The sequence below is a fragment of the Panulirus ornatus genome, chromosome 48 (genome assembly GCF_036320965.1).
Source record: "Panulirus ornatus isolate Po-2019 chromosome 48, ASM3632096v1, whole genome shotgun sequence".
NCBI classification, from domain to species: Eukaryota; Metazoa; Arthropoda; class Malacostraca; order Decapoda; family Palinuridae; genus Panulirus; species Panulirus ornatus.
This window is the reverse complement of record NC_092271.1, coordinates 12278246-12301229: the sequence shown is the minus strand read 5'-3', so window position 1 is coordinate 12301229 and position 22984 is coordinate 12278246. Positions and strand designations below refer to the sequence as shown.

General features: G+C 43.0%; 1 protein-coding gene across 3 annotated transcripts in view; it reads right to left on the bottom strand.

Moving 5' to 3' along the window:
* Naam (Nicotinamide amidase) overlaps positions 1-22984 on the bottom strand; it is a 233641-nt gene that overhangs the window by 116596 nt on the left and 94061 nt on the right. For 2 of the 3 annotated variants that reach the window (XM_071690573.1, XM_071690572.1), the window contains exon 1: positions 13076-13151. The exons of the other annotated variant lie outside the window; for it this stretch is intronic. The gene's annotated coding sequence lies outside the window, so the exon portion shown is untranslated. Of the gene's footprint in view, positions 1-13075; positions 13152-22984 lie in introns of those variants that run through there. 3 annotated transcript variants of the gene reach the window in all.

Genomic DNA, 22984 nt, shown 5'->3' with positions numbered 1-22984 from the left:
ATACACAGGATAATTATTCCTGTCGTGGATACATTCCTCATTCCATGTTCCTCAAAGGAAATAAACCCCAAGATTTGAATTTTGCTGCCTTAAAGCCAAGTAATCCGGACAAGCAACATACAGACAATGGAAGCGTGAGATCATTATATGCATTATCTTTGGACGTGCCCAGCAAACCGCGTTGGTGAAACTCCTACATACCAAGTTAGTCTGTGAGGGGTTTAAGACGGGGATGATGGAGTCCTGTGGAGATGCACAGGTTAGACTCGTGTCTGTGAGGGGTTCATGACGGGGATGATGGAGTCCTGTGGAGATGCACAGGTTAGACTCGTGTCTGTGAGGGGTTCAAGACGGGGATGATGGAGTCCTGTGGAGACGCAGATTGTCTGAGACTTGAGTGAGCCAATGTTCTATTCGCGTGATGTGTTGGTGCATTTTTGTTGTTTCTTGGGGCAGTGTCTCAGAGGGGCGCTGTGATGTAGTTTTGAAGTCATGTACATATGAGAGAGCTTTCCAGTTTGTAGTGTGGGGGGAGAGGTGGAGTGACAAGAAGTTATGTGGGGAAGGCACTACAGAGAGCTGGAGAAAGAATTCGTCGGGGGAATTGCACTGTGAAACTTAAAGAGTTCTGGAGATGGAGGCTTTGTGTATGGCTCTGGCTAGGAAGCCACCTACGATGGTGGGTAACCATTTTCTTTATAATAGGTGTGTGGGGGAGCCGCTAGCAGTCCCTCATGGATGGATCTGACTATCAAGTTATCCTTTTCTTTCGCTCTCTCACATGGGAAACAACAGAGGTGTCTGTGAGGTGTGGCTGTGGATGGATGGGTAGCTCGGGTATCAGTGCAGTATACATGACATTTAACGGCTGGATGCGAGCAGATGAAGCCATTTTCCTCGTCTGCTAATACGTGTTGGTAGAGCTATGTTTATATAGCCGAGATAAGACTTATCGCAACCTCCATAACGAATTCTACACACACACACCACAGTCACGACTTCAGCACTATATTGGACACTGAGTGTTTTCTCTCACCACGTAGTCGTGTGTGAAAGCCACCTGGTCATTAAGCTTTCTAAGACATGGATCAATGAAAATGACATGTTCATGGTGTGGTAGAACAACTGAAATGTTCATGGTGTGGTAGAACAACTGAAATGTTCATGGTGTGGTAGAACAACTGGAGTGTTCATGGTGTGGTAGAACAACTGAAACGTTCATGGTGTGGTAGAACAACTGGAGTGTTCATGGTGTGGCAGAACAACTGAAATGTTCATGGTGTGGTAGAACAACTGAAACGTTCATGGTGTGGTAGAACAACTGGAGTGTTCATGGTGTGGTAGAACAACTGAAATGTTCATGGTGTGGTAGAACAACTGAAACGTTCATGGTGTGGTAGAACAACTGAAATGTTCATGGTGTGGTAGAACAACTGGAGTGTTCATGGTGTGGTAGAACAACTGGAGTGTTCATGGTGTGGCAGAACAACTGAAATGTTCATGGTGTGGTAGAACAACTGGAGTGTTCATGGTGTGGTAAAACAACTGAAATGTTCATGGTGTGGTAGAACAAATGAAATGTACCCTGACCCGAGTGGTACACATCCTGCAGTACCCTGACCTGAGTGGTACACATCCTGTAGTACCCTGACCCGAGTTGTACACATCCTGTAGTACCCTGACCTGAGTGGTACACATCCTGTAGTACCCTAACCTGAGTGGTACACATCCTGTAGTACCCTGACCTGAGTGGTACACATCCTGTAGTACCCTAAAGGAATGTACCTCAGAATTTCTTTCCAGTTCTTGTTCAGGTTTTCTAACTCTTTTCGACTAACATATCATATTCCCAGGTCAACGATTATCATAAACCAATTATCATAAACGATTATCATAAACCAGTTATCATAAACGATTATCATAAACCAATCAACATAAACGATTATCATATTCCATTTATTATAAAAGATTATCATAAACTAATTATCATAAACGATTATCATAATCCAATTACTATAAACGATTATCATAAACTTATTATCATAAGCGATTATCAGAAACCAAATATCATAAACGCTTACCAAAAACTAATTATCATAAACTAATCATTATAAACGATCATCATAAACCAATTATCATAAACGATTATCATAAACCAATTATCATAAACGATTATCATAAACCAATTATCATAAGCGATTACCATAAACCAATTATCATAAACGATTATCATAAACCAATTATCATAAACGATTATCATAAACCAATTATCATAAGCGATTACCATAAACCAATTATCATAAACGATTATCATAAACCAATTATCATAAACGATTATCATAAACCAATTATCATAAGCGATTACCATAAACCAATTATCATAAACGATTATCATAAACCAATTATCATAAGCGATTACCATAAACCAATTATCATAAACGATTATCATAAACCAATTATCATAAACGATTATCATAAACCAATTATCATAATCGATTATCATAAACCGATTATCATAAACGATTATCATAAACCAATTATCATAAACGATTATCATAAACCAATTATCATAATCGATTATCATAAACCGATTATCATAAACGATTATCATAAACCAATTATCATAAACGATTATCATAAACCAATTATCATAAACAATTATCATAAATCAATTATCATAATCGATTATCATAAACCGATTATCATAAACGATTATCATAAACCAATTACCATAAACGATTATCATAAACCAATTACCATAAACGATTATCATAAACCAATTAGCATAAATGATTATCATAAACCAATTAGCATAAACGATTATCATAAACCAATTATCATAAACGATTATCATAAACCAATTATCATAAACGATTATCATAAACCAATTATCATAAACAATTATCATAAACCAATTATCATAATCGATTATCATAAACCGGTTATCATAAACGATTATCATAAACCAATTATCATAAACGATTATCATAAACCAATTAGCATATATGATTATCATAAACCAATTATCATAATCGATTATCATAAACCGGTTATCATAAACGATTATCATAAACCAATTAGCATATATGATTATCATAAACCAATCGAAAGATACATATCTTTTTCTCATGCAACTGCGGACTGGCAGTTAATCATTCTCTTTAACGACCCTACCACCACGCACACACACACACACACACACACACACACACTGATGTAACGACCCTTCCACCATGCTGATATAAGGACCCTCGCGTCTCCTCTTCTTTGAAAAATGATAATGATTTCTTAACCACAAACCACAGAAGCCTGTACAAAGGCGACATAACCACCACATAATCGAAGTTCTAATGACTGTAGCATTGGTAAGTACTTCCATCATTCAAATCTTGCTAGGATCTTATCGAATTTTAACCACAGTGGTGGGTTCAGGAGCACGTCTGTGGTCATGATTACCACAGTGGTGGGTTCAGGAGCACGTCTGTGGTCATGATTACCACAGTGGTGGGTTCAGGAGCACGTCTGTGGTCATGATTACCACAGTGGTGGGTTCAGGAGCACGTCTGTGGTCATGATTAACACAGTGGTGGGTTCAGGAGCACGTCTGTGGTCATGATTACCACAGTGGTGGGTTCAGGAGCACGTCTGTGGTCATGATTACCACAGTGGTGGGTTCAGGAGCACGTCTGTGGTCATGATTACCACAGTGGTGGGTTCAGGAACACGTCTGTGGTCATGATTACCACAGTGGTGGGTTCAGGAGCACGTCTGTGGTCATGATTACCGCAGTGGTGGGTTCAGGAGCACGTCTGTGGTCATGATTACCACAGTGGTGGGTTCAGGAACACGTCTGTGGTCATGATTACCACAGTGGTGGGTTCAGGAACACGTCTGTGGTCATGATTACCGCAGTGGTGGGTTCAGGAGCACGTCTGTGGTCATGATTACCACAGTGGTGGGTTCAGGAGCACGTCTGTGGTCATGATTACCACAGTGGTGGGTTCAGGAGCACGTCTGTGGTCATGAGGAAGAACCTCCTGCCAGCTGGGGGTCGTGACTCTAGGTACCCCTGAGTCAGAGCTGAGGAACTGCTGACACCAGGCCCACCGGGGATGGCCCACTGCTGCCCTCAGTACGACGCACACAACAGATGGCGATACTGACTCAGTCTGGTCGAGCGTCTGGCATTTACTTCCTTCGAGTCGCCCACACAACTGCCGTAAAGGTTGAAGCAAAATAAGAAAAAAAATCCCCTTCATCTGTTGCCTGATCGTATGAATATACTTATATTTATCACGAGGGAAGTATAACCCTCTTCACCCCAACATTCACTCTTCTGAAAACCCATACAAATCTTCACTTTCGCCTCCACAAGATAATGATCAGACATCCCTCCAGTTGCACCTCTCAGCACATTAACATCCAAAAGTCTCTCTTTCGCGCGCCTGTCAATTAACACGTAATACAATAACGCTCTCTGGCCATCTCTCCTACTTACATACGTTTTTTTTTTTTCTCTTTTTTTGCTTTGTCGCTGTCTCCCGCGTTTGCGAGGTAGCGCAAGGAAACAGACGAAAGAAATGGCCCAACCCACCCCTATACACATGTATATACATACGTCCACACACGCAAATATACATACCTACACAGCTTTCCATGGTTTACCCCAGACGCTTCACATGCCTTGATTCAATCCACTGACAGCACGTCAACCCCGGTATACCACATCGCTCCAATTCACTCTATTCCTTGCCCTCCTTTCACCCTCCTGCATGTTCAGGCCCCGATCACACAAAATCTTTTTCACTCCATCTTTCCACCTCCAATTTGGTCTCCCTCTTCTCCTCGTTCCCTCCACCTCCGACACATATATCCTCTTGGTCAATCTTTCCTCACTCATTCTCTCCATGTGCCCAAACCATTTCAAAACACCCTCTTCTGCTCTCTCAACCACGCTCTTTTTATTTCCACACATCTCTCTTACCCTTACGTTACTTACTCGATCAAACCACCTCACACCACACATTGTCCTCAAACATCTCATTTCCAGCACATCCATCCTCCTGCGCACAACTCTATCCATAGCCCACGCCTCGCAACCATACAACATTGTTGGAACCACTATTCCTTCAAACATAGCCATTTTTGCTTTCCGAGATAATGTTCTCGACTTCCACACATTCTTCAAGGCTCCCAGAATTTTCGCCCCCTCCCCCACCCTATGATCCACTTCCGCTTCCATGGTTCCATCCGCTGCCAGATCCACTCCCAGATATCTAAAACACTTCACTTCCTCCAGTTTTTCTCCATTCAAACTCACCTCCCAATTGACTTGACCCTCAACCCTACTGTACCTAATAACCTTGCTCTTATTCACATTTACTCTTAACTTTCTTCTTTCACACACTTTACCAAACTCAGTCACCAGCTTCTGCAGTTTCTCACATGAATCAGCCACCAGCGCTGTATCATCAGCGAACAACAACTGACTCACTTCCCAAGCTCTCTCATCCCCAACAGACTTCATACTTGCCCCTCTTTCCAAAACTCTTGCATTCACCTCCCTAACAACCCCATCCATAAACAAATTAAACAACCATGGAGACTTCACACACCCCTGCCGCAAACCTACATTCACTGAGAACCAATCACTTTCCTCTCTTCCTACACGTACACATGCCTTACATCCTCGATAAAAACTTTTCACTGCTTCTAACAACTTGCCTCCCACACCATATATTCTTAATACCTTCCACAGAGCATCTCTATCAACTCTATCATATGCCTTCTCCAGATCCATAAATGCTACATACAAATCCATTTGCTTTTCTAAGTATTTCTCACATACATTCTTCAAAGCAAACACCTGATCCACACATCCTCTACCACTTCTGAAACCACACTGCTCTTCCCCAATCTGATGCTCTGTACATGCCTTCACCCTCTCAATCAATACCCTCCCATATAATTTACCAGGAATACTCAACAAACTTATACCTCTGTAATTTGAGCACTCACTCTTATCTCCTTTGCCTTTGTACAATGGCACTATGCACGCATTCCGCCAATCCTCAGGCACCTCACCATGAGTCATACATACATTAAATAACCTTACCAACCAGTCAACAATACAGTCACCCCCTTTTTTAATAAATTCCACTGCAATACCATCCAAACCTACATACGTATACTTATGTATATCTCTCTTTTTAAACCAGGTCTTCCCAATCACCAGTCCTTTTTCAGCACATAAATCTACAAGCTCTTCACCATTTCCATTTACAACACTGAACACCCCATGTATACCAATCATTCCCTCAACTGCCACATATATACCAGGAGACTTGTATTTATGAACATATATTGCATACATACCAGGAGACTTGTATACATGAACATATATTGCATATATATCAGGAGACTTGTATACATGAACATATATTGCATATATACCAGGAGACTTGTATATATGAACTTATATTGCATATATACCAGGAGAGTTGTCCCGCCGCTTGCAAAGTGACCACAGTAGCTGGTAAAGCCGCTCCTGCTGGATCTCAGTTTCAGTGATCCTCCTGCAGGGGTCAGGAAAGCTGATGCAGAAGGCCCCGCAGAGGGAGTAGATGTGTCGACGCTGCTACGCTCCAGGCACTGGAAAGATTCGCATTTCTGCCTCGCCGAGATGAAGTCTTCAGGAAGGACTTGGTGTGGATTGAAGACGTTTTGAGAAGGATGACTGAAAATTCTCGTGGACTGGCACATTGACCCAACCTAATTCTTCCACTGTTTTATCATCACTTCATCAAACCCCACGTGTGACGTGTGACAAGAAAATCACACCTCATGAATGTTGTTGCATGGCACTAGAGTAATGAGTGACTTCATGACAGATAACTAGTATTTGTAGTCACAGTTTTACAGCCAAATTAATCACCGTCGAGTAACGAGTCGATTCTTCTGTGATATACCTGAAGCGTGAGGGAATCAGACACGACACGTCTCCTCTGGTCTTTAACTCCACCACTAAAAACTGTAATGTCAACACAGGCTAACATGTTATTCACACGCAAATTAACAAATGACGTATTAGTCTGATAACCCTGGTTAAACCGGTGGCCCAGAATGTACCGCACATTAACAAGTCTTTCTACCAAGTGTGAGGGTGCACACACACACACACACACACACACACACACACACACACTTCCCGAGTGTGTCAACGGGATGTATATCATATGGTGCACTTCGAACGGCTTTCCGTGAAGCCTACGTCCACTGAACCAACCAAAAGCCACGAGCACGACTCTTAAACTCAGGACTGACTGTGTGACGCCGCACCATCCACTCCAAGGGCTCGTGTTACTATGACCAACACAACCTGACAGTGGCGTGACGTGGAAGATAATGATCTCTGAGTCGTAACTTGGCTGTAACGGACGGACTTGCTGGGTGATAACAGTTTGAGATTATTGCCTTCGATGATGTTTGAGGAACATCCTGTTATACCGCTAACTAACGTCATGTAAGCCATGTTGCTTGTCTCTCCCTTTCTCCTCCTGCTGGGGAGGATAACAAGGTCTCCTAGCTCTCTCCGCCGGGGGACCAGGTGTGGAGACGCGGTTATTGTATTCGCTTCACGCGTCCGTCATGAGTGTGCATAAACACATGCGAGCTCAGGACACATGTGTCTTGGGATAAGATGCACTTCAGCATGATTTTGAAGTGGAATGTCAAAGTCCCTACGTAGATTTGACTTTAAACACACACACACACACACACACACACACACACACACACACACATTAACAGCGGGCACTTATGCACGCTAAGAAACTTGAACACAAGTTGGAATTCATGGAGACGTTTATCACTGACAAGAACGGGAGTGGGGGAGGGACGAAAATAATTCAGTCCTGAGACGAAAAACTGGAGACTGGCAAATGAGGCAAGAGTAGGGAACAACACCGCCACCACCGTACACTCAGCAGAGTTAAATGAAGGAAAGTTACTCGCGATATACATCTATTTTCTGAACTCCACATTACCTTACCCCGTTCTGATCGAGTTTGTGGCCCTTAAACATTTCAAAAATAGATACAAATTTGTTCGCTGATTGTAAGGCAAAATGTCTTCAGAAATTCAACACTTTAATCTAACGACCACGGGTGTCAACCACCTTGCAAAGTACGTTACTGTCTTGCGTTTGGAAGTCCTGTGTCAGAAACTGTTCGAGTCTCACGAATTTTTGCTGTCTTACTGAACCCGGCTTAAGGCAATACTTCACTTAAAACGGTTACCAAAATATGCAAGTCTTTGGGCACCGTGCACATGATATGTGGATTTCAACTGGGTGTCATGAATACTATGATAAAGTCCCTCCTATATGATTAGCCCGGCCTAGTGTTTATTTAGGCTTCAAAAACACAATCAGTGCTTCAGGCGTCAGCCAGGAAGATCATAGAAAGCTGTGACGACACTTTCAACTGAGGGAAAGTTGTGGATGCGTTCCTGAAGGTACCTTACCGGACAAGGTGGGAAAGATGTTCCTGTCGTGTTGTAATGGGAATTGAACGAGGTCTCCGTCCCCATTCAGTATCCTAAAAGGTACTCCACTCCAAAGCCTACAAAGGTCTGGGTACTACCATTCTTAAATCTACCATAAATACGAGTCCTGCAATAGATATGGGAATCACGTGCAGGGGGCAGCCAACTATAGAGATATGTCATACATGTGGAACACCATTTGCTTTTATAACCTTGAGTCAACATACCAGCAGGGCACAATGAATAAAGCTTATTACTTCACTTCCTTACAGATTTATCTTTAAATTCTGTGCAAGGCGTGGCTATGAGAGTTCTGTGTGATTGATAATCTTTCACTGGTGTTTCGTTCAAGTCAGCGTTATATAGTGCTTTTGGTAAGGAGGTTAAAATATGTGTCGTTCCAATTAGCGTTCGTACTTTTTTGGTATGGAGGTGAAAACGTGTCATTCTCGGAGATGAAAAGCTCGTGTCAGCTATACGACTTTAGTAAATTGATAACACAAGGGTAGATAGAGGCAATGAGCTGGCTGTATCGGTACGGGGTTGATTAATTGATATAATGGCTTTGGTATTGTCTAGTCTTCTTCCTGTTACGCTAAACCTCCCCTCTCCATATTCTTACTTTGAACACAGTATTTTTATGTTGGATATCTGGTCTAGACTGCACGGGTAACTGAGGCCTTTATCAAGGCCATCGCATGAACGGTATATATATATATATATATATATATATATATATATATATATATATATATATATATATATTATATATATATATATATATATATATATATATATATATATATATATATATGTATAAATGGGAACTTCAGTGAAGGGCGCAAATGGGGAGGTGATAACAAGTAGTGGTGATGTGAGAAGGAGATGGAGTGAGTATTTTGAAGGTTTGTTGAATGTGTTTGATGATAGAGTGGCAGATATAGGGTGTTTTGGTCGAGGTGGTGTGCAAAGTGAGAGGGTTAGGGAAAATGATTTGGTAAACAGAGAAGAGGTAGTAAAAGCTTTGCGGAAGATGAAAGCCGGCAAGGCAGCAGGTTTGGATGGTATTGCAGTGGAATTTATTAAAAAAGGGGGTGACTGTATTGTTGACTGGTTGGTAAGGTTATTTAATGTATGTATGACTCATGGTGAGGTGCCTGAGGATTGGCGGAATGCGTGCATAGTGCCATTGTACAAAGGCAAAGGGGATAAGAGTGAGTGCTCAAATTATAGAGGTATAAGTCTGTTGAGTATTCCTGGTAAATCATATGGGAGGGTATTGATTGAGAGGGTGAAGGCATGTACAGAGCATCAGATTGGGGAAGAGCAGTGTGGTTTCAGAAGTGGTAGAGGATGTGTGGATCAGGTGTTTGCTTTGAAGAATGTATGTGAGAAATACTTAGAAAAGCAAATGGATTTGTATGTAGCATTTATGGATCTGGAGAAGGCATATGATAGAGTTGATAGAGATGATCTGTGGAAGGTATTAATAATATATGGTGTGGGAGGCAAGTTGTTAGAAGCAGTGAAAAGTTTTTATCGAGGATGTAAGGCATGTGTACGTGTAGGAAGAGAGGAAAGTGATTGGTTCTCAGTGAATGTAGGTTTGCGGCAGGGGTGTGTGATGTCTCCATGGTTGTTTAATTTGTTTATGGATGGGGTTGTTAGGGAGGTAAATGCAAGAGTTTTGGAAAGAGGGGCAAGTATGAAGTCTGTTGGGGATGAGAGAGCTTGGGAAGTGAGTCAGTTGTTGTTCGCTGATGATACAGCGCTGGTGGCTGATTCATGTGAGAAACTGCAGAAGCTGGTGACGGAGTTTGGTAAAGTGTGTGGAAGAAGAAAGTTAAGAGTAAATGTGAATAAGAGCAAGGTTATTAGGTACAGTAGGGTTGAGGGTCAAGTCAATTGGGAGGTGAGTTTGAATGGAGAAAAACTGGAGGAAGTGAAGTGTTTTAGATATCTGGGAGTGGATCTGGCAGCGGATGGAACCATGGAAGCGGAAGTGGATCATAGGGTGGGGGAGGGGGCGAAAATTCTGGGGGCCTTGAAGAATGTGTGGAAGTCGAGAACATTATCTCGGAAAGCAAAAATGGGTATGTTTGAAGGAATAGTGGTTCCAACAATGTTGTATGGTTGCGAGGCGTGGGCTATGGATAGAGTTGTGCGCAGGAGGATGGATGTGCTGGAAATGAGATGTTTGAGGACAATGTGTGATGTGAGGTGGTTTGATCGAGTGAGTAACGTAAGGGTAAGAGAGATGTGTGGAAATAAAAAGAGCGTGGTTGAGAGAGCAGAAGAGGGTGTTTTGAAGTGGTTTGGGCACATGGAGAGGATGAGTGAGGAAAGATTGACCAAGAGGATATATGTGTCGGAGGTGGAGGGAGCAAGGAGAAGAGGGAGACCAAATTGGAGGTGGAAAGATGGAGTGAAAAAGATTTTGTGTGATCGGGGCCTGAACATGCAGGAGGGTGAAAGGAGGGCAAGGAATAGAGTGAATTGGAGCGATGTGGTATACCGGGGTTGACGTGCTGTCAGTGGATTGAATCAAGGCATGTGAAGCGTCTGGGGTAAACCATGGAAAGCTGTGTAGGTGTGTATATTTGCATGTGTGGACGTATGTATATACATGTGTATGGGGGGGGAGGGTTGGGCCATTTCTTTCATCTGTTTCCTTGCGCTACCTCGCAAACGCGGGAGACAGCGACAAAGTATAAAAAAAAAAAAAAATCTATATATATATATATATATGGATAGATAGGTACCCATTTCATCGACCATGGTATATGGATGGATGAGCAGCTGGGTTGACTTTGAACTGACAATCACATTCAGGATTCGACCTTATGCGATCAACTCTAAGCAGTACTTGATTGCGTCACGGTCAGGAACGCTAACCATTACACCACGGAAGTCTCTACATTCATACGTATGAATATTGTATTTTTTCATTTTCTTGTAGGTAACAATACAGTAAATACATGATATATCACAAATGTTCTTTCTTGTAAGTAACAATACAGTAAATACATGATATATCACAAATGTTCTTTCTTGCTTCAGCATTTAGAAAAAACAAAGAAAGCAAGTGGAGGAACAGATCCCTGAGCAGGATACTAAGATTATTCGAAAACTCTCTAACTAAAGTAAATGAAAAAAAAAGACTTTGGAGTTGTCATCAGCAACAATCTGAGCTACACTAAACAGTGTCAGACAGCAAGTAAAAAAGACAACTAAATGTTAGGTTTCATTGCCAGGAACATAGATTACAAGACACCAGAAACAATTCTCACGCTTTAATTCTCTAGCAAAACCACATCTTGAATATGTAGTCCAGGATTGGTCTCCAAACTATAAATAAGACGAGGAAAAATTAGAGCAAATACAAAGACGCGCAACAAAACTGATCCCATCCCTTAGAAATCTGGCATACGAAGAGAGGCTAAAACGATTGGATCTCTTCTTTAAAAAACGTAGACTTTGTGGCGACTTGAACCAAATGTTTGAAAATTCTGGACAAATTCGATAATGTAAATCACGAACATCTTTTCGAAATACAAGAAAATACGGTTACCAGGACAAATGGAATAAAACTCAAAGCTAAAAGATGTAGTGCGGACGTGGGGAAAAGCTTTTCCTATAGGTGTGTTGAGCACTGGAATAAGTTACCGTCAGACGTAGTGAATGTTAAAACTGAATAACTTCAAACGTCGTTTAGACAAACATTCTATAAAGTCTGGTATGCGCTGAGAAAAACGCCAGAAATAAACTGTATGAACGACAGCGGTAACGGGGACACTAGAAGGCTGATATGCATCAGCGGGGAGTCGGTGATAACTTAAAACCTGCTGAGCGGATATACATGTTCTTGTCAATCTGAATTTTTCTTTATTTTTTCTTTTACCAGACATGTCAGTCGTGGGCCACTTAGGCCTCCTGTTGTCTGTCTTTCTCATGTAATCTCATGTAAACATGCTTGTAGTGACTACGGGCAGTGATGAAAGCTGAGTGGGAACCAGAGGAAGGAGAGTTTTCCAAGCCCGATATGTCTGATCTCGTGCCTGAATGGCCTGAGAACAGGAACGGTTCAAGAATATTTCTTTATAAGAAAATCCAATAATGATACAGTATTACAAACTTAAATGACTTAGTCATCATCATGTTAAAGGAATATCCTCATCTCCCTATCTTAAGAACGGCGTTACAACAAGCACACGTCAGTTCTTGACAATATTCGTTCATGACATAGGATGTGGGACACAGTGTTCGACATTTGTGTACATCTACCATGAGCTTTAGTTACTCTGCCAGTGAGTCTACTTAATCGCTGGATTTTACCCTCAAATTTCACATCAATGCCATGGTGAGCGTCCTGCCTTGGTGTGAGTGTGTAGCCCTGACCATTTCTGTCTTTGACTGGCTCGAGGGCAGTGAGTAAGAGTGATCCAGTCCACTAGCTATGTGTAATTCATCGCAGGTGCCTTTCTTCAGCCATTGCCTACCTTAGCAAATTACAATCCTTAGGAAAACTAACCGGATAGGAGTGACGGGTGATTGGTTGATGCGAGGCTGCGCTACGCACTGTGGCAACTAGCACTGCAAGTACGACTGAAACCTTTATCTGGGCAGGCGAGCCCACGCGATAACATATCTGTCGAGTTCGTTTCACATTTTTTTTTTTTTTATAACCTAAACGAATACTGACATATGACTTACATTGCACTGAAAATGTCATTACTAATCATGTCGTAGAATTCAGTGATTTAGTCGTCTTAGATTTGTCGCAGAGGAAGATGCTTGGAGAGGCAGTGTCCCCAGCGGATGTATGGATGTAATCTGTCACTTGGTAGACACTGCTTACAGTAACTTGCTAATTATAAGCAAGAACTTAAGACTACGTTTGATTTTTAGTGAAGGTATTTTTTTTATTTTCTTTATCAAATATGGATGAAAGTTACTGAAATTATCGTAATGTTGGTTCAGAATGATCACATCTCCGTTCCTTGCGAAGAGCCACACGTATAGTGAGAGAGACTCAGTATGTCGGCTTCGGATCATCCTTAATACCTGAAGAAGGTGATGAGGATATCTCCGGCTGGTGGAAGTCTAGTTTGATGTTGACGACGGCATTACGACCGTCGATAGGCCTGAAGCGGTTAGCGTTCTTGACCGTGACGCATTTACGGGACGCCCAGGGTCGAACGCAGAGGTTTGAATCCTGGTTGCGTCAATCGGTCCACAGCCAATCCAGCTGTTCATCCACCCCTAGGGGTTGGCCAATTAAATGAGTACCTGGCTCAGGCATATATATATATATATATATATATATCATACAAACCCCCAACAGCCAGGATCGAACCCAGGACCCCTGTGCAAGAGACAGGCATGCTAACCGCTAGGCTAAGGGACTGTATAATAGAAAACAACTATTCGAAATACTAAGTATTCGAATACCCTTCGTCTCACAATGGTGAGCAACGGGGTCTGTACTGGTTGTTTCCGAACAGACGCACATAGCCAGCTGATAGCGTTTTTACCGAACCTAACTGTACAACGCGGAGGTATATGAATACGAATAAAGTGCATATGAACGCGCACTTCATAGAACATACATATGTGCGTCTGTTCGGAAACAACCAGTATAGACCCCGTTGCTCACCATTTGAGACGAAGGGTATTCGAGTACTCAGTATTTCGAATAGTTGTTTCCTATTATACAGTCTCATAGCCTATCGGTTAGCATGCCTGTCTCTTGTACAGGTGTTCCGGGTTCGATCCTGGCTGCTGGAGGTTTGTATGTTCTATGAAGGTGCGCGTTCATATGCACTTTATTCGTACATATATATATATATATATATATATATATATTATCCCTGGGGATAGGGGAGAAAAAATACTTCACACGTATTACCTGCGTGTCGCAGAAGGCTGGAAATCCTCCCCTCTCGTTTTTAGTTTTCCTAAAGCAGGAACAGAGGAAGGGGCCAAGTGAGGATATTCCTTCAAAGGCTCGATCCTCTGTTCTTCACGCTACCTCGCTAACGCGGGAAATGGTAAATAGTGTGAAAACGAAAAATATATATATATATATATATATATATATATATATATATATATATATATATATATATATATATATATATATATATATATATTCCTGTGAGTCCACGGGGAAATGAAACACGATAAGTTCCCAAGTGCACTTTCGTGTAATAATCACATCATCAGGGGAGATACAATAAAGAAGTATAGCAGTTGATATAAAACGATGAGACGTAGCTAGGACACCATTTGGTTTACCAAAAGGCGTCCTAGCTATGTTTCTTCGTTGTACATCAACTAACTGTTATATTTCTTTCTTGTATCTCCTCTGATGATGTGATTATTACACGAAAGTGCATTTGGGAACTTATCGTGTTTCATTTTCTCGTGGACTCATGGGAATATACTTGATCACTCGCTAAATTGTGATCCTTTCCAATAAATATATATATATATATATATATATATATATATATATATATATATATATATATATATATATATATATATATATATATATATCATATACATATTGTATGGTTGTATATGTATATATATATTGTATGGTTGCGAGGCGTGGGCTATGGATAGAGTTGTGCGGAGGAGGGTGGATGTGCTGGAAATGAGATGTTTGAGGACAATATGTGGTGTGAGGTGGTTTGATCGAGTAAGTAATAATAGGGTAAGAGAGATGTGTTGTAATAAAAAGAGTGTGGTTAAGAGAGCAGAAGAGGGTGTTTTGAAATGGTTTGGTCACATGGAGAGAATGAGTGAGGAAAGATTGACCAAGAAGATATAAGTGTCAGAGGTGGAGGGAATGAGAAGTGGGACACCAAAATGGAGGTGGAAAGTGGAGTGGAAAAGATATTGAGTGATCGGGGCCTGAACATGCAGGAGGATGAAAGGTGTGCAAGGAATAGAGTGAATTAGAACGATGTGGTATACCGGGGTCGACGTGCTGTCAATGGATTGAACTAGGGCATGTGAAGCGTCTGGGGTTAACCATGGAAAGTTCTGTGGGGCCTGGATGTGGAAAGGGAGCTATGGTTTCGGTGCATTATTACATGACAGCTAGAGACTGAGTGTGAACGAATGGGGCCTTTGTTGTCTTCCTAGCGCTACCCCGCACACATGAGGGGGGAGGGGGTTGTTATTTCGAGCGTATATCAAAAGCGCGGATTCGAGAAAGTGACCGCGTTCGAAACTCACTCTTAAAGTACTATCAAATGCGCGGCAAGGTTAATCCGTTCACTCGCTGTGTCATTGAGAATCATTCGGTGTGTCATAATGCTTCACACTGTACACCGAGACCACCGTGAGTGTCTGTCTCGATGGTTTCGTGTTCACAGTGCTGAAGGCCACGGTGCTCAGTCTGAACCTGACAGTCAATCCTGTGTTGTCATAACTTTCAGCTATGGAGTTTACGATTTCCCAAACAAAGGCAAGAAGTGTTTGATGCACGATGGATATAAATACGGAGTGGACAGTACATTGGTGGACGGGTAATTATGTAACAGCAGAGTCAAGATATCCTCCAGTGCTTTGGGCTGAAGTCCCCTCAAATACAAAGCGTACGAACAATGTTGCCGAATCTTTTCATGCTCATTTCAATGAGCAATTTTATGCATCCCACCCATCTATATTTGTATTCATGGATGTACTAGGAAAGCTCCAGACTGCTACTTATGTTAAGATCAAGAGTGTCGGTAAACCAGCAAGTACGCGGAAAGTTGATCGAGACAGGACAGAGTATGCCGTGACACAGTACAACAAATTTATCTCTGGGGAAATAAATCGACGCAATTATATGAAGGCCTTGGGAAACAGATTCACAGCAAGAACAAACATGTAACTGAGTTTTTATGGAAGAGGAGAAGTGTTTTTATAAAGGATTGCAAGGTGTATGACGAATGTTTTATTACATAAACTGGTTTTATGGACACATTTTTTATAAAGTTTTTATAAAGTTTTATAAAGTTTTATAAAGCTTTCATAAAGGACTGCAAGGACAAGCCTGTACTAAGGTGCAAGAAGAATATACTTACAAGGACAAGCCTATACTTACTTAACAAATATATAATTTTTCCTGCTTAAAAGTCCTACTTCCACCTCCCCGTGGTAAGCAGGGGGCAACAGATGATATCATCTGGCTAACGGAAGAGGTGAACGATCGTTAATGAACGTATAAACAATCGGACTTAGAGGTGAGTGATAAAACGCGCTTTTGACTTAATATTCTGCCGCGCTTTTGATAGCAAAATATCAGCAACGTTTGCCGCGCTTTTGATATACCAATCCGCGCTTTCGTAAAACGCCGGTTATTTCATGTGTGGCGGGGTGGCGATGGGAATGAATAAAGGCAGACGGTATGAATTATGTGCATGTGTATATATGTATATGTCTCTGTGTGTATATATATGTATACGTTGAGATGTATAGGTATGTATATTTGCGTGTGTGGACGTGTATGTATATCCATGTGTATGTGGGTGGGTTGGGCCATTCTTTCGTCTGTTTCCTTGCGCTACCTCGCTAACGCGGGAGACAGCGACAAAGTAAAATGAATAAATAAATAAATATACATACAGCGTTAATGGAATGGCCTTGATTAGGTCCTCAGGTGCCCGTACCGTCTCAGCTAACAAAAAAGCATTGTGTTGCCGTGAAACATTTACTGAAGACTTCAGAAAACTTCGGTCTGTTGTCGCTGGGCATTTTCGTAATATGTATTGTGATATGGCTTATGCGACACAGTGTTGGACCGATTAGTTTCTCATCACAGAGATATGTATTTAAGTAAAGGTTGGCGTACGTAAAACTTTGAAATGAAAAAAGAAAAAAGCAGGAATGGTTAAGCTAGAGTGAGTAATTGCCTACTTGCGTCGAGTTTTGAAACGGCAGGGCTTACACACAGTGAGTGCTCACGGCAGGATAATCTAGCTACGAAAACTCGTATGAGTTAACGTTGTTGTGAAGCGATGTATATGTGTGAGGGATTGTATGTTCGTGGAGTGAGTGCCAGCAGCCCACCTGTGAGTGAGGCCGAACGAAGAGACATCTACTTGGGACAGAGTAACACCCGAAGTGCTGGCTCACTGCGCAGCCGTTACTAACCCTCCGCCCTGATATGGGCGTCGGTAGCTGCCCACCACCTGAGAGAGAGAGAGAGAGAGAGAGAGAGAGAGAGAGAGAGAGAGAGAGAGAGAGAGAGAGAGAGAGAGAGAGAGAGAATTTCATAAAGGCACTGAGCGTTTTACATCCTTCTTTTTTTTTTAATGAATTTAATATTTTGAGCCTCAACATGACTGGCGTTGCAGCTTCATCCCTGGGAAACAATTATATTCTTAAGAAGAGCTCATGACAGGGTTAGTTCTGCCTCTATACTCAAGCACGAGGCTAATTCCTAAACATTTCTAGTAATCAGTGACGTGTTTGGATAATTCCCAAACATTTCTAGTAATCAGTGACGTGTTTGGATAATTCCCAGACATTTCTAGTTTGGTCGTTGGAGGTCTTAGTGTCGTAACCCTGCACGTGTCTCGGGCAAATGCATGAACGATAAAAATGATTTTTGGAAGGTAACCCTTCCAGGTGACCTGTGCATGACACGCCTGCCACCAGCCACGATAATTTTCCTGCCTGCATGACAGACTTGCCCTTCTGCATGACCAACCGGCCGCCTCCAGCCCCTTCCTGCAGCCCCTGCTGTACTGTCTCCACCCTCTTCCCTCCTGCATGTCACTTATCCCCTTGCATGATAGACCTACCCGCTTGCGTGACATATCTACTCCGCTGCATGACGGACCTACCCCCAGCATGACAAACCTACCCCTGCATGACAGATCTAACCCCCCACCTCCCAAAGCATGACGGATAAACACTCCTCGATAAACGTCTCTTCCTGCATGACGCACCAAACCTCCTGTGTGATACGCCTACCATCCCGCACGACAGATCTGTCTCTCTGCGTGGCGATCCTCCGGCCTCGCATGACGAACCTACCTCTCCGCATGATAAGCCATAACCCTCTGCATGACTGAGCCTCTTCTCTGCATGCATGACGATCCTCCCTCATGCATGAAGGACATGTCCTTCTGCATGTCAGTCCTGCTTCCGTGCATGACTAACATGCCCCTGTGCAGGACAGGTCTGCATCCCCATACAGCAGACCTACCTCACTGATGACACTTCCCCTTGCTGCATGACAGACCTAGCCTACATCCTCGCGTCGTGGGCGTGCTTCCCTACACGACGGACCTGTCTCATCGCATGACGGACTGCCTTCCTGCATGACACACCCTTTTCCTTGCACATCATTTAATCATAACTCATCAATCAGATGATGGACTGACGTAATTGTTCGATAGTTATGAGACAGGTGATTAGCAGGGCCTGAGAGAGAGAGAGAGAGAGAGAGAGAGAGAGAGAGAGAGAGAGAGAGAGAGAGAGAGAGAGAGAGAGAGAGATTTCAACACACACAAAAAAGAAAAAACTTTCAGATGATCAGGTAAAGTTCCTGACAATACGTACATGAGTAATGGGCACACAAATATACCTTGTGATTTCTTCATGGTTTACCAAAGCACTTGACTTCGTCCGGGATAGAGTTAGCGAAGGTTGAATTATGATGGCGCTGCCGCCAGCGTAATGACAGGACATACCAGTGTGTTGGGCGTGTGGCGGACAGACCGCTGCAGGGGGCCGCCCAGGTGATGGTCGTGGCGCACTGCGCTGATGGAGGTGATGGATCGGTTTATCCCGGGGTTATAGCGAGGGTGGGACGGCAGGAGGGAAGGCGGCTTCACTGACCTTGACCCAGGCTCTGAAATCATCATCAGTTTCCTTCGGTCAAAGTCCCGCGTCGTGGAGCCTGATTGTCATTTGTTTGCCAGAGGTTGTGAGCATGTTTTTATGGATGGGGTTTGGCATTATCTTGGTTGACGAGACTGTTTTCAAGTCATATTCATCTTCACGAAACGTGTCGTCTGTCCATCGTGTGACGATCGATCTATCCAAGACACAGTTTGTTGTGAGGGCGTATGTGGTCATCACAAGCTCTGAGCCCTGTTGCGGGATCGTCCCTGGCGTTGTCAGTGACGGCGCACAACAGCTCGCCAATACCACGAACAGCTTGACGCCACCCGCACCTCACGTCCACTCGCCTCTTGGTGAAGACTAAGGTCTTGCTTTGGTGTTTGCACGCTCACATGTCAGGTCTGTGATGCCTCCAACCGTGGAACTTCAGTGGATCCTACGCTATGATGATCCCGACACTGGCGTTTGGGAAGAGCCCAGCTGTGCTACCTCCTGGCGATGGGTTTTTTTCGCCAGCGAACGCCTCAGGTCGGCTCCAGCGATTCGCCAGGTCTTTTATGTCTGACGCGGGTCATTGCCTTTCGAGGTTTTTTTCCTTTTTGGTGTTTTTTCTTAGAGTGCGACATTGTACTATCATATTTGTCGGCTGTGTGTTCAGAGCATATATTCAGATAATGCTACTAACATATATGAACCAGTCAGAAAACTAGTAACGTGTGTGTCAGATGAAAATTACTGTAGCTATCCTGAAGAGAAGATACCAAATGGTAGTTTTGCATATCACTAATATTTCGATGAAACTCATCAGTAAGCCATGTTATAGATGCATTTGGTCCTTTCTTGTTACGGATGTTACCAGAACAACATTATTTGTACTGTCAGTACCACTAGAGGCCATATTTGTACTGGCAGTACCACTAGAGGCCATATTTGTACTGGCAGTACCACTAGAGACCATATTTGTACTGTCAGTACCACTAGAGGCCATATTTGTACTGGCAGTACCACTAGAGGCCATATTTGTACTGGCAGTACCGCTAGAGGCCATATTTGTACTGGCAGTACCACTAGAGGCCATATTTGTACTGGCAGTACCGCTAGAGGCCATATTTGTACTGGCAGTACCGCTAGAGGCCATATTTGTACTGGCAGTACCACTAGAGGCCATATTTGTACTGTCAGTACCGCTAGAGGCCATATTTGTACTGGCAGTACCACTAGAGGTCATATTTGTACTGGCAGTACCGCTAGAGGCCATATTTGTACTGGCAGTACCACTAGAGGTCATATTTGTACTGGCAGCACCACTAGAGGCCATATTTGTACTGGCAGTACCACTAGAGGCCATATTTGTACTGGCAGTACCACTAGAGGCCATATTTGTACTGGCAGTGTCGCGCAGATGTTTCCCGCCTCACAGCCACTCACGGACAACGGCAACTGCAAGTGACAGATGCCTCTTTGACTGGTCTTCATTACCTGGGTTAATGGTTCACTGTTCACCGTGGAGTTAATAATTTGAGATTAGAGTTTTTGCATTTCACGATGCTGAAAAATGCATAACTTGGAATGAGGCTGATTTGTTTACTATACAGTCTGGTTCATCCGTGGGTTGAGGGCGCGTATTGCATTAGAATTATCTTGATTACTTAATGGTATTGAAAACTGATGATTATAACCTGATGTTCATGTTCTTAATGACCATGGTAGTCTATAGGCCAACAGTTTAAACGAGCAACTAACCAGCCAGTTTGATGGTTGAGACTATATAAACCCCTGCAGTCTGCGTTGAGTTGCTTCATGTATGTCCTTGGCAGGATTGTAAGGACACAAGTTTATCTGTCGACTCAGAGGTTGTGGGTGAGATAAACAGAGACTGAAGCGCATCGGCTGAGGATGTGTGAGTATTCACACACTCGTGTTTCTCCGTCTTTTAAGTCTTGATTACTATGTGTTTATACATTCATACACTCCCCAGCTTAAGCCATTTGTGTGTGTGTGTGTGTGTGTGTGTAATGATAGTAATTATGATAATGATAGTAATAACGAGTAATTGACTGAATCTAGGTAGCTGTATGGCAGAAAACATACAGTTGAGGTGTTACACATATCATGGAACTGGGAGGTTATGATAGTAACTAGTTAACTACTCATAAAACAGCATAAGATCAAGGTATCGCTGGTTTTGTGTGTGTGTGTGTGTGTGTGTGTGTGTGTTTGTAGTTTACATGTTTACCAACAGATGAGTGAGTCACGTGTGCCTCATGTGGTCGCAGCAGCGGGTGACTCAGGAGGAGTATCGTCCACACACACACACACACACACACACACACCTTCCAAGTAGAACATGAACTTCACAACATGGGTCGGCCGTACGCCTGCTCTTCACGACCCCGCGCCACGAGACATGTCATGTGCAGCAAGTATTCTATCACTGCTGACCGAAGGTCTTAAACACGAGTTTCTTTCAACTTAAGTAAAGAAAAACGTCATTAAGTCCGCAGGTGTGGGTGGTTGGTGTGGTGGTTAGGTCTGGTCCCTGAGTCGGGCATTGGTTTTTTCATGCCGTTGCTACAACGACTGGACGACTTGCTCTGTGATTACGCCAGGTTTGGTGTCACGATCATTTAAGGCATTACATGACGTAAACAGCTTAATTGGATGGAGGCAGCACTAGCGCTAGTGTCGTTTATATTGATGGACGCGGGAGCTGAGGGTGACTGAGACCCTACCGTATCCAGGACAGTACTTGTCTACCATAGATCACTATGGTCTTGCTCAGTCTTTCTTATCTACATTATATAGATACCTGTAGATATCTTTAGTGCGTTTGGTAACTGGCTCACTGGGTTCTTGTCCGGGCTGGCACGGTGGCTAGGCTCATAATGCTTGTAGCGTCTGGGAGGGTCAGGGAGTTGTCGCTACTGATACTGCTGGTGGTTCTTATGATGACCTGTGTGAGTGTCGTCACAAGTGAGGAAGGATCCCCGGTAGCAGGTGTAGTGTGAGGCGCACCACAGAAGAGATCGTGAGGGAAATTCACTAGCGATAAGGCAGTGTCGAAGTTGGTCTCATGAGCTGTTGGACGTCCAGGCTGGCGTCTTGCGCTACCCACTAGGTGGCACAGAGGGTCCTCCACTAGAACTTAAGAATGTGGAACATGGTTTTGTAATCTCAGGACTTGACACATAAACTACTGTTCGTTATGATGATGTATGATCGAATATAGACTTGTCCCTCATGATATAGTCATCTTAACGTAGACAGATGCTAAACAGTGGCATATGTAAGGCTCGTAGTATTCTAGTCACAGAAATGTTCATTTTACCTCCATGTATTCATAACATATGAGTCAACCAGTTGGGCAAGGAAATTAAGAGCCTGGTTATCTACCACTCATTTGTTATACCACAAATGCTAGTTGGATGACTACAGTGATGGGGAGTTTTGTTATGGTGTAGGAAGTGTGTGTGGTGAAGTGTATGTGGTGTAGTGCGAGTGGTAAAGTGTGTGTGGTGAAGTGTGTGTGGTGAAGTGTGTGTGGTGAGGTGCGTGTGGTGAAGTGTGTGTGGTGAGGTGTGTGTGG